General features: G+C 43.1%; 1 protein-coding gene across 2 annotated transcripts in view; it reads right to left on the bottom strand.

The window, feature by feature from the left end:
* LOC108761924 (Sox box protein 15) overlaps positions 1 to 9,277 on the bottom strand; it is a 51,264-nt gene that overhangs the window by 41,260 nt on the left and 727 nt on the right. The window contains exon 1 of one of the 2 annotated variants that reach the window (XM_018508702.1): positions 143 to 975. The exons of the other annotated variant lie outside the window; for it this stretch is intronic. The gene's annotated coding sequence lies outside the window, so the exon portion shown is untranslated. Of the gene's footprint in view, positions 1 to 142; positions 976 to 9,277 lie in introns of those variants that run through there. 2 annotated transcript variants of the gene reach the window in all.

Raw genomic sequence — 9,277 nt, 5'->3', positions numbered from 1 at the left:
GGAATCGAGCGGAGTCGCGCAGAGTATCGCTATCGTATCGCGTGCCATACCGATACGTGACACCGCGCGAGCGATCAGGTTTCGCTCGTGGAAAACGCGCGCACGGTGCGCTCGCGCCAAATCACTTTTCTCTCTCGTTTACCTTTGTTGTCGCCTTCCTCCCACGGAGGCCGTTGGACGGCGCGTTTGCCTGGCAAAGTGGATGTGACGTTGAATGAAAGGATCCAAAAACGTTTGTTTTCTTTTCTCGAACCGACGACGGGAGGAACACCGGGAAGAATTGAACGTGGATCGCGTCGCGTCGGATATCGATGTCACTGTCGAATTACGACAAATATCGGTGCTTTCGTGGGACAGCACAAATGTCTCGTTTAAGAATCTTGTTGCGGCGATAAACCGAACACACTAAGGTGATACGCGAAAGGAGCGTTAACATTCACAATGGGCCGCGCGCGTGTGTGATCCATCAGGCGTTGCACACCCGCGGAAATGTCAAACGACGAGGATGTTGGGCCTTGCAGCAGCAGCAGCAACAACGGTGGCAGCAGCGACGGCGGCAGGAACGGCAGCGGCGGCCGTCGCTCGCGTGGGAGTGTGACATAATACCACGCTCCGTTCCTGCGCAAGAATCTCTACCGGAGGCACTCACCACGCGGATCTTCCGTGTCCTCGTGAGTCGCGTCTACTGTCTCTATTCTCGCTCCGATATCCGATATTTCGATCTCGATCTCACTGCCGTAGGTTAAATAATAACAAGCGTTTCAGCACCGCACGCAGCAATTCCGTATGTCACGTGTCCGTCAATCTTCCTCCTCCCGTGGAAGATTCGTGCATGTACACGCGCACGCGGATCAGCTGCAACACGTACACGCGTGCGTTGCGACAGCAGCCGGCCTATCCGTCCCGTCTGACTGCGCCTGACTGCCTTGCCTTGCTTTTGCCTCGCCTGCCTGGCCTGGGTTTGCTCGCCTCCTGCGCGTTTGCCGCGTTCCGTCGTTCCGTGCTGCACGACGACTCGGGCCGAGCGCGAACTGAAGTCAGGCGCGCGCACTCCGCCGAGGTGAGCGGAGGTGACTTGCTACTCGGGCCAGCCAGGCTGGGACCCGGCGCGGAGCGGAGCGGAGCGGCGCGACGCGACGCGGTACGGCCAACTACCACGAGCATCGCAGCCAGTGGCGGCGGCGATGTTGCGCCCGGTCGAGCGTATATACCGGCGTAGACGAGAAGGAAGCGGGCGCAACATCTACATGCGTCTTCGCGTGTATATGTGCTATTTATGTACAACGTGTATACAGGGTGTTCCTCGAATCGGTCGCCACGGTACTTTTGAGGTACTTCCTCATTGATTGACAACAAGTTTCTAACAAAAGTTTGGTGGTTATAAAGAATTAATTGCATAAGAATAATTTCAAATTTGTTCATCTTTTGATAAGAAAAATCAAACTCAAATTGTTTTTTAAATGGAACTGTATATTTTTCTTTCCTTTTTCTTGTAATACATAAAGAGACGTAATACATCAAGATAATTTACAAACCTGTCATCGATATCTAAAGCAGTGAGATTCAAACGTAAACAAACTGTAAGAACAAATACAGAAATAGTAGTCATCGAAATGCGTAAAAAAAAATCGAAATATACATAAAAGTGAAGTACATTTACTTAACGCTGTTTTCACACATCAAGTATATTTATTAAATTAAAATAAATATTCAAACACTGCAATACCATCTTCCGCAACACAAAGTTCTATTCCTTTCAATAGATTCAGCTGCAATAGTTTACGTTTGAATCCGACTGCTTTAGACAATAGAGATTCGTGGAATATGTTGTAAGCATTAATAGAATTATTTTAAGATCATATAATAAAAATGATAATAATGCTATAATATCAATAAATTAATTTCTGTTATTTAGAAGAATATAGAAAAAAGATATAGACCGATTAAAAGAAATTCAATTTTTCATTAAAAAATTATATTTAATAATACATTTAAAGTTTTTCTTTTTGCAATTAATTCTTTATTAAAAATCAACAAACTTTTGTTAGAAATATTTTATTGCCAATCGATTGGAAGTATCTCGAAAAGTGTAGAGATCGATTCGAGAAACACCCTGTATACGTGTACTTGCGAATGTATGGATATACGCGAAGACGTGTTGGTGGACACGGGTGTACCTGGCGGGAGAAGGTGCCCCGCGTGAGCGGTGTGAGCGCAGCCTCGCGGATCCGCCCGTGCATTGGCGGCGTGCATCTTCTTCGCCGTCGCCGTCGCCGTCGCCGTCGCCGTCGCCGTCGCCGTCGCCGTCGCCATCGCATCGCCGCGAAAGTTCCGCGCGGCGCGGTGGGACGAAAAATGGATGTGAGTTCCACAAAGAAGAGAGAAAAAAAATGGAAGATGCGAAGGCGTATTTAAGCAAAGTAGGCGGTGCCTCGGGCGACGAATTTTAATCCTTCAAGTGGGATGTTGGAAAGAAAGGCATTTGAAAACGAGAGATACGAAATGCTCGGCGATTATCTTTTATATACATGTCATTCGCGCGCTTCTACAATTAATTATATGTCCCTGGAGATTAGATTGGATTGAATTTAATCATTCCGAAAGCGATTCGCCCCGCCTCCGGTCGAGCGTGCTAATAATTTCACGCGTGTAAAGTGCACGATCTATTGCGCGTTTCGATAGTCGATCCTCGCGGGGCTGTATGTATCCGCAAATGTCATTGGAATATGAAATATCGGTGAAGACGGAGGCCGCGGCAGGCCGATTCGCACGCGGGGGTCGGCGAGCGCGGTTCGCGGAATGCGAGGCGCGGATTCCTGATTTCGCGTTTTTTTCATTTTCACGCTGGGCTCACAATGCCGCGTTTACGTAATCGAAATGCGTAGGAAGCCACGCAGATTGATTAGCACATGAGAGGAGAAAGGTTGCGACCATATAGATATCGGCTAGTGGCTCCATGTGAATTGCACGCGCGCGCGCGCGCGCGCACGGAGCAGAGCCGCGCGGCGAGACCACGTGGGTGTCATCACACGCGCGTGAAAAAAAACCCGAGAGATTATAGACGCACGGTGTACTCTCTCTTTCTCTAACGTCTCAAGCAGTGACTCTCAAAGGGCGCGTCGCGTAGAAAATTTCGGCACATTGTGATCGCTACGCGGATAAAGAGGAGGATCTGTATTTAATTTTCTTAAAAAAAAAAATTTCCTTCTTCGGTATTCGCCTGAAAAGATAAACGAAAAAAGTAAGATAACATACGCGAATTGTTTCGCGAGAGTAATTCATCTTTCGGACGATAAGTGCGTCGCGAGCAAAAAAAGATTTGAGAACCGTCGGCCTAGAGTGTTAGAGGAGTGTAGGCACACCGCAATATCGCCAAGGGACGGTGCATAAAGGATCCCGATAGCAATGACTATAAATTCGCTCTAAGCGCGAGTCTAAATATAAACTATACATGCGAGTGTACTTCGCGTCGTTTTCGCGAGAGAAAAATCGCGTATTTTTATCCTGTTATTATTACTATATTAATGCGACCTTTCGCGATTACCCGTTTTATATTCCTCCCGGTGTTGCATTAATGCAACCCACCTGCTTCGCTTTAACGCTTCGTTAACGTCGGACGCTTCGTTACGTCGAACTTTATCCCGTGAAAAATAAATGTGTACGATGAGAGGGGAGGGAGAAATGGGCAGGGAGAACGCGCGTTAATTATTCTGCGCGCGCAAAATCATGCGTCACAAATTTAATTAACGTAAACAAGCGCGTTTCCTTTTGCGCGCGTACGATTCTTTGTTGCGGTAAATATTAGGTATTCTATATTCTTTGCAGTGAAATCTCACTCTAAAGAGTGAAAATTGTGTCATTCTTGAAAAAAAGTAGTTCAATTTTCAATTTTTAAAAGTAAGATTTTATTCTTTAGAGTGACAATCGGTTCTAAAAGCTATAGACCGGTTGTTCCATCTTTGGATAAACTATCTACTGATAATTTATCTACTGGATAAACAAGAGAGTAAAAGAGTAAGACAGTGAACTGACCTTTACCGAAAGATGGAACAATTCAGCCTTAGAGATTAAATTTTCTTCAGAAGGTAACGTCGAACTTAATCTGATAGCTCAACAGAGTCGAAAAATATAGCCGAGAGTCACTTCCGATAATCATACGCACAACAAGGCACTGCAACCGTAGACAGCTGGTCTCACTTCTATTCTTTAACTCTTCTCCGTTGAATTACTCTCATAAATACTAAACTTAATTGAGAATGATTCAAAAGCGGATTCCTCCTCCCTCTGAAAAAAACCAATCGCGGGTCGATCTGCGATCTGACCGATAATCATTTTCGAGTTAGTACACGCGCGAGTTCGTGCAGCGTAGCGGCCGATACGCTGTAGTGAATGTAAAACCGAGCGTACAAAGTGAATATTTAAAAGATTATAAAACAAGTTGAGAGGATACGGGGCGATACCGTGCTAACTCACTCGACTTGCGTGCTTACTGGCTGCCCTTTCGATAATAAGATCGATACCGATCTCCATGACGTAGCTGTCTCGCGTCATGGGGCGCAAAAAGAAATACAATAGAAAAGTTTTTTGCGCTAATCGCTCTCGATATACACGATTTATATTCATTTCTACCAATTAGTTTAACTTTAATTTTGGTTTAATTTACTCTTTATTTTTCTTAGAAAAATAAAGCATAAGTTAAACTGCATAAAAAAACGATTTTACTGAAATGTCTAAAAACTTATCTAGATACAGATTTGAAATATTGCAAAATCTTGTAACATTCTAAAACTAGTTTGAACGTCCGACCTAATTATTTTGATGATCCAAATAAAATCATTTTCAGATCTGTGTAACTACCGTAAATGTAGGTGACTTGGGATCTAGCCATAAGTTTCTAAAGAAAGTTTAAATTTTAAATGCTCTTTAGTAACTCATGGATGGCCACGATTAAATTTAACAAAAAGTACATGCTGTTCCCAAGTTACCTGCGCTATCCCAAGTCATCTACATTTGCTGTAGCTAAATTTTTTAAATATTTCAGCAAAATCATTTTTTCTGTGCAATATTAAAGTTAATCTATATTGATAGAGAAAGGACATGAACGAATCATCGGAAAGAAATGCATAAATATCACGGAAAAAAGGCGAAAGGATACAAATTGATAAAAAATATAGTCAATTTTAATAAATATTTAGTTGAATATACTGCCAATTAAATATTTATTAAAAATCTACTGAACAAATATTTATTTACTGTAAATAAATATTTAATTGGCAGTATATTGAACTAAATATTTATTAAAATTGACTATATTTTTTCCTAATGTACAAATTTCTTTTTCGTGAATCTAAAAAATCTATTCTACACTTTTCTTTCATTTCGTCATGAGCGATATTCCAACTTGGTCTCTCTCGGTTGTACCATGATTGACGGCACACCCTATATATATTATTACGTCTTTAGAAGGTATATAAAAATAGAGATGGAACAGAAGCGATGGTAAACGGAAGAAAGCGACAACCGTAAGGAACCGTAAAATAAACTGAGAAGAACATCACGCTCGGGCGGCCGTCACTCACCTGAGCGGCTGGTATGTATATGAAACGATATAAGTGCATTGTGCTCGTTAATGCGCTGGCAAGCGCGTAATGCTTGCGTATGTGCATAAATATTTATGCTATTCGGCCGAACAATCCCTAAAACGAAATGAAGTCTCTAACAGTCGGGAACGTGATGGGAACGGTCGCGTATTATTATCGTTGATACAATATTTCGTGTTGCTTCTATTATCAATCCCTTTAATGATATTATCCCCTCAATGCGAATTATTTTCTTTCGCTCTTACACAATTTTGATTAGAAAACAACCAAGTTACGAATTAATTTCCAAATTGACTTTGTAATCTGTTTTTTTTTAGTCTTTCTCGTTCTTTCACTCTCTTTCTTTTTCCCTTGCATTTTGAAATATCATTATTATTAAAAATTGGATCGAAAAAATTCAATATGTTTACAATTAACAAAAATAGAGCATGTATGTTAATCCATGGACGGACGCCGTCATTAATCTCGGTTATCAAATTGAAACCCCCAAATACATGCTGCGAAATGTCGACTGCGTTTTTCTCGTTGTGTCGAATTCATGGTTTTGCCACAGGAAATAAATTTTAAAATTCCCTGACTTTTCCAGGTTTTCCAGATGAAAATGGAAAACTTTCCAATATAAAATATGTAAATTTTAACACATTTAAAGTCAAGAGTTATAGGAAAGCTAGCCTATATTAAAAACAACGCAAAAAAGGCTTTTATACTAAAATTTTGGGTGCAAATCCAAGCCAACAAAAAATAAATTAGTATTGGAAAAAAAATGCAGTTACGAAAAAGAACGATCAAATAAAAATACTGAATAAAATATAAATTTTAGCCTGATGGGCTTTTTTATATTTTTCACTAATAGATTCTTTCGAGCCTCATTTTATATATTTGTATATACATTTTAATTATTTTATTAAAATCGTTTAAAGTGTGCAGTTTAGGGAAATTGTGAGCAAATTTCACAAAATTTCAGACTTTGTTACATTTTTCCCTGACCAATATCAATTTCCCTGACTTTTCCCGGTTTTCCAGGTCTGTGACAACCCTGAAATTACTTCTACGATGGATTTGGATTTAGAAAAGCTAGTGGCTTATATATGCATCGAATGCAATGAGGAGAGCCGATTCGATCGGTGGTGCAACAACGCCGCAAAATGGATATGTATTCGATCGGACGCTCATGCGGGCGCGTATACGCTTTTGGCTACATGAGGGTCAAAAGGAGAGACAAATAGAGAGAGAAAGAGAAATTCATTGTATTCCAAAGAGAAAAGCGTCTTCCGAGAGAAAAGAAAGATATAAGTACAAGACATAAACTACAAATTAGGTACAGATGTCACGATCAAATATATATGCGAAAGAAAAAGAAGAAAACAAATTTATCGTATTCTGGTAAAAAATCCTTAATAGCATATAGCATAATGATAAAAAATATAATTAAATAGAAAATACAAAAACCAAATAGAAGCGTAAAAAAAAATAACAGATGTAGGAATAATAAAATAATAAAAAAGATGTTCAAAATGAGAAATAAAAAGAAAGAAAAGAGAGTCATAAAAGTGACGAAGAAAAATAGAGGAAACTAGAGATAAGAGACCAAAGAGGAGAGAGACGCAGAAGCGGACCAAGGGAGACGGCTTGCTCGAGCCGAATGCCACTTCTCTCCGCTCCTGCTGGAGAAAGAGAAAGAAAAAGAGAGAAAGAGAATCAAGTGATGAGATAAAAGGAAAGAGAGAGAGAGAGAAAGAGAGAAACACGACGCACACAGGCAGTGGAGCGTGTGCAGACGTACCCCTTCTCCACGAGTTCCGTCGTGCGCGTGCATCCAGGTCTCGCGCGCGCGCGCGTGTGCGTGTACAAAGTAGGTCCAGCGCGGCGTGGAGCGACGCGACGCGGAGGAGAGCGAGACGGCGAATGGATATCGCCGTCCCCTCGCGACCGGCGCGACCAATCCGCGCCGAGCGCGAGCTGCGTGAAGGCGGAACACGCTGCTCTTTCGCGTATATATTTCGCGGTATTTATTATTCAGTTTGCAAATACGTGGCAAAAATGATCTCTCTCCCGCGCGGGCGCAGACGCTGGATGTCGGCCTCGCCGCGGCTCCTCTCACGGGCCGGCCCGCTCCCTCGGAGCCGGGAGGTGGAGCCAGAAGGCAAAGGAGCAGGGTAAACGACGGAGATATCGGCCGTTAATTTGTTAGAAACGCCACCGGCACGGCCGATCGCGCCGCGTACGCCAGCCCGCGTCACGCGTGCGTACGTGCGTACGTGCGTGCGCGTCTACATGCGACACCGCACTTGCGATCAGACTCCATTTCAAAGCGATGCGCCGGGTATATTAGCTTCGTTTAATAAGACTATAAATACCGAATATTGTCAGGAGCAAGGTCCGTTTTCGCGAGAATTAGATTTAATACGATGATACGCGACCCTAATAATGTTCATGTTAGTCGCCGCCTTATAAAGCTGCAGTTAAATGCAAGCTTATTGCGACAGCCAATTTTAATTTCAAAATGCAAGCGTTCAGATTTGGCCGTCGCAACAACCTTGCAGTTGGTTTGCGTCTATACTCTATAATGTAGCTTAATGCAAGCGTTCAGGCTGCGCGTTCGGACGGAAAAGGAGCGTCGTCGTGAATCCGTTCCATGCAAAACACTAGTAATCCCCGTTTTTCTACGAACGCATGCATTTACACCATGGTCAGTTACGCCTTCTCCACCCGCGTGTGTTCTACGCCATAACATTTCCGCAGTTAACACACTCGTAGCCGATATCATCTCCTTTCTTTTCGCCCGTTCGCTTCGCGCGTTCTTTGATGTTCGCCAGCACGCCCGTGTCTTGGATTCCAAGGAAAAACGCGATTTAATCGTGCGATCGTAATTACAAAATTGCAAATGCCCGTCCGATCGTGATCATCGCGCGTGTCGTTGGTTCTTAATCGCCGATTCCCAGAGTCTCCCGTACAGTGTATTTAGCGCGTATTATACGGAGTCTAATCGTGATACCGGGAACGCGAAGCGGAAGTGTCCAGGGGCCATCCAGCAAGTGATGCGGTCCATCGCTGGTCAGACGTTCACCGAAGAAACCACGTGGACTCGCTGCTCTCGCCATCGATGTCGTAATCACGAATTGCGCGATCGTTTAAAGCCGTCGCGATCGCGAAACCGCTTTGATTTAACGAACTTCCGGAAAATGGAAAAAAAATCTCGGAAGAAAACTCAATCCTAACTTCCGGGAAGCGTGAAATGTAGACGAGACTGAGATCTCGATGACATCTCGCGTGATTAATTATATCGTGGGAAAGTCTTGGCCGCGAGTAGAAATCGCGAGTAGAAGTGAAGTAATCAAGAATATTGTTCTTGTCAAGTTTCACTTTTTCGCGATTGATATTGTTAATAACGCCGAAAATGTTAAATTATCCGCCGTCGACAAATTGTACGTGGACGTTTCCCGCGGAGTTTCTCGTTTATGACGTTTAAAAAGAAAAAGAGCTGCGCGGTTCAAAGTTCAAGGCACTTTACGCCCTACTTCCTCCGCGACTGCGTCGTTCGAGCCGTAAAACGGCCTCTCCCCGAGGATAGGCACAAATTAGAATCCTGTGGAATTCGCAAAAGTCACAGTTGAGTTGGCAACCGGTCCGTGTGTGAACGTAAATTGCGGTGCTTTAATTTTTCCTTCCGTCGATCT

The sequence above is a fragment of the Trachymyrmex cornetzi genome, unplaced genomic scaffold (assembly GCF_001594075.2).
Source record: "Trachymyrmex cornetzi isolate Tcor2-1 unplaced genomic scaffold, Tcor1.1 scaffold270, whole genome shotgun sequence".
In the NCBI taxonomy this organism is placed as follows: domain Eukaryota; kingdom Metazoa; phylum Arthropoda; class Insecta; order Hymenoptera; family Formicidae; genus Trachymyrmex; species Trachymyrmex cornetzi.
Note: the sequence above shows the minus strand (reverse complement) of the source record. Positions and strands in the feature narration are given on the sequence as shown.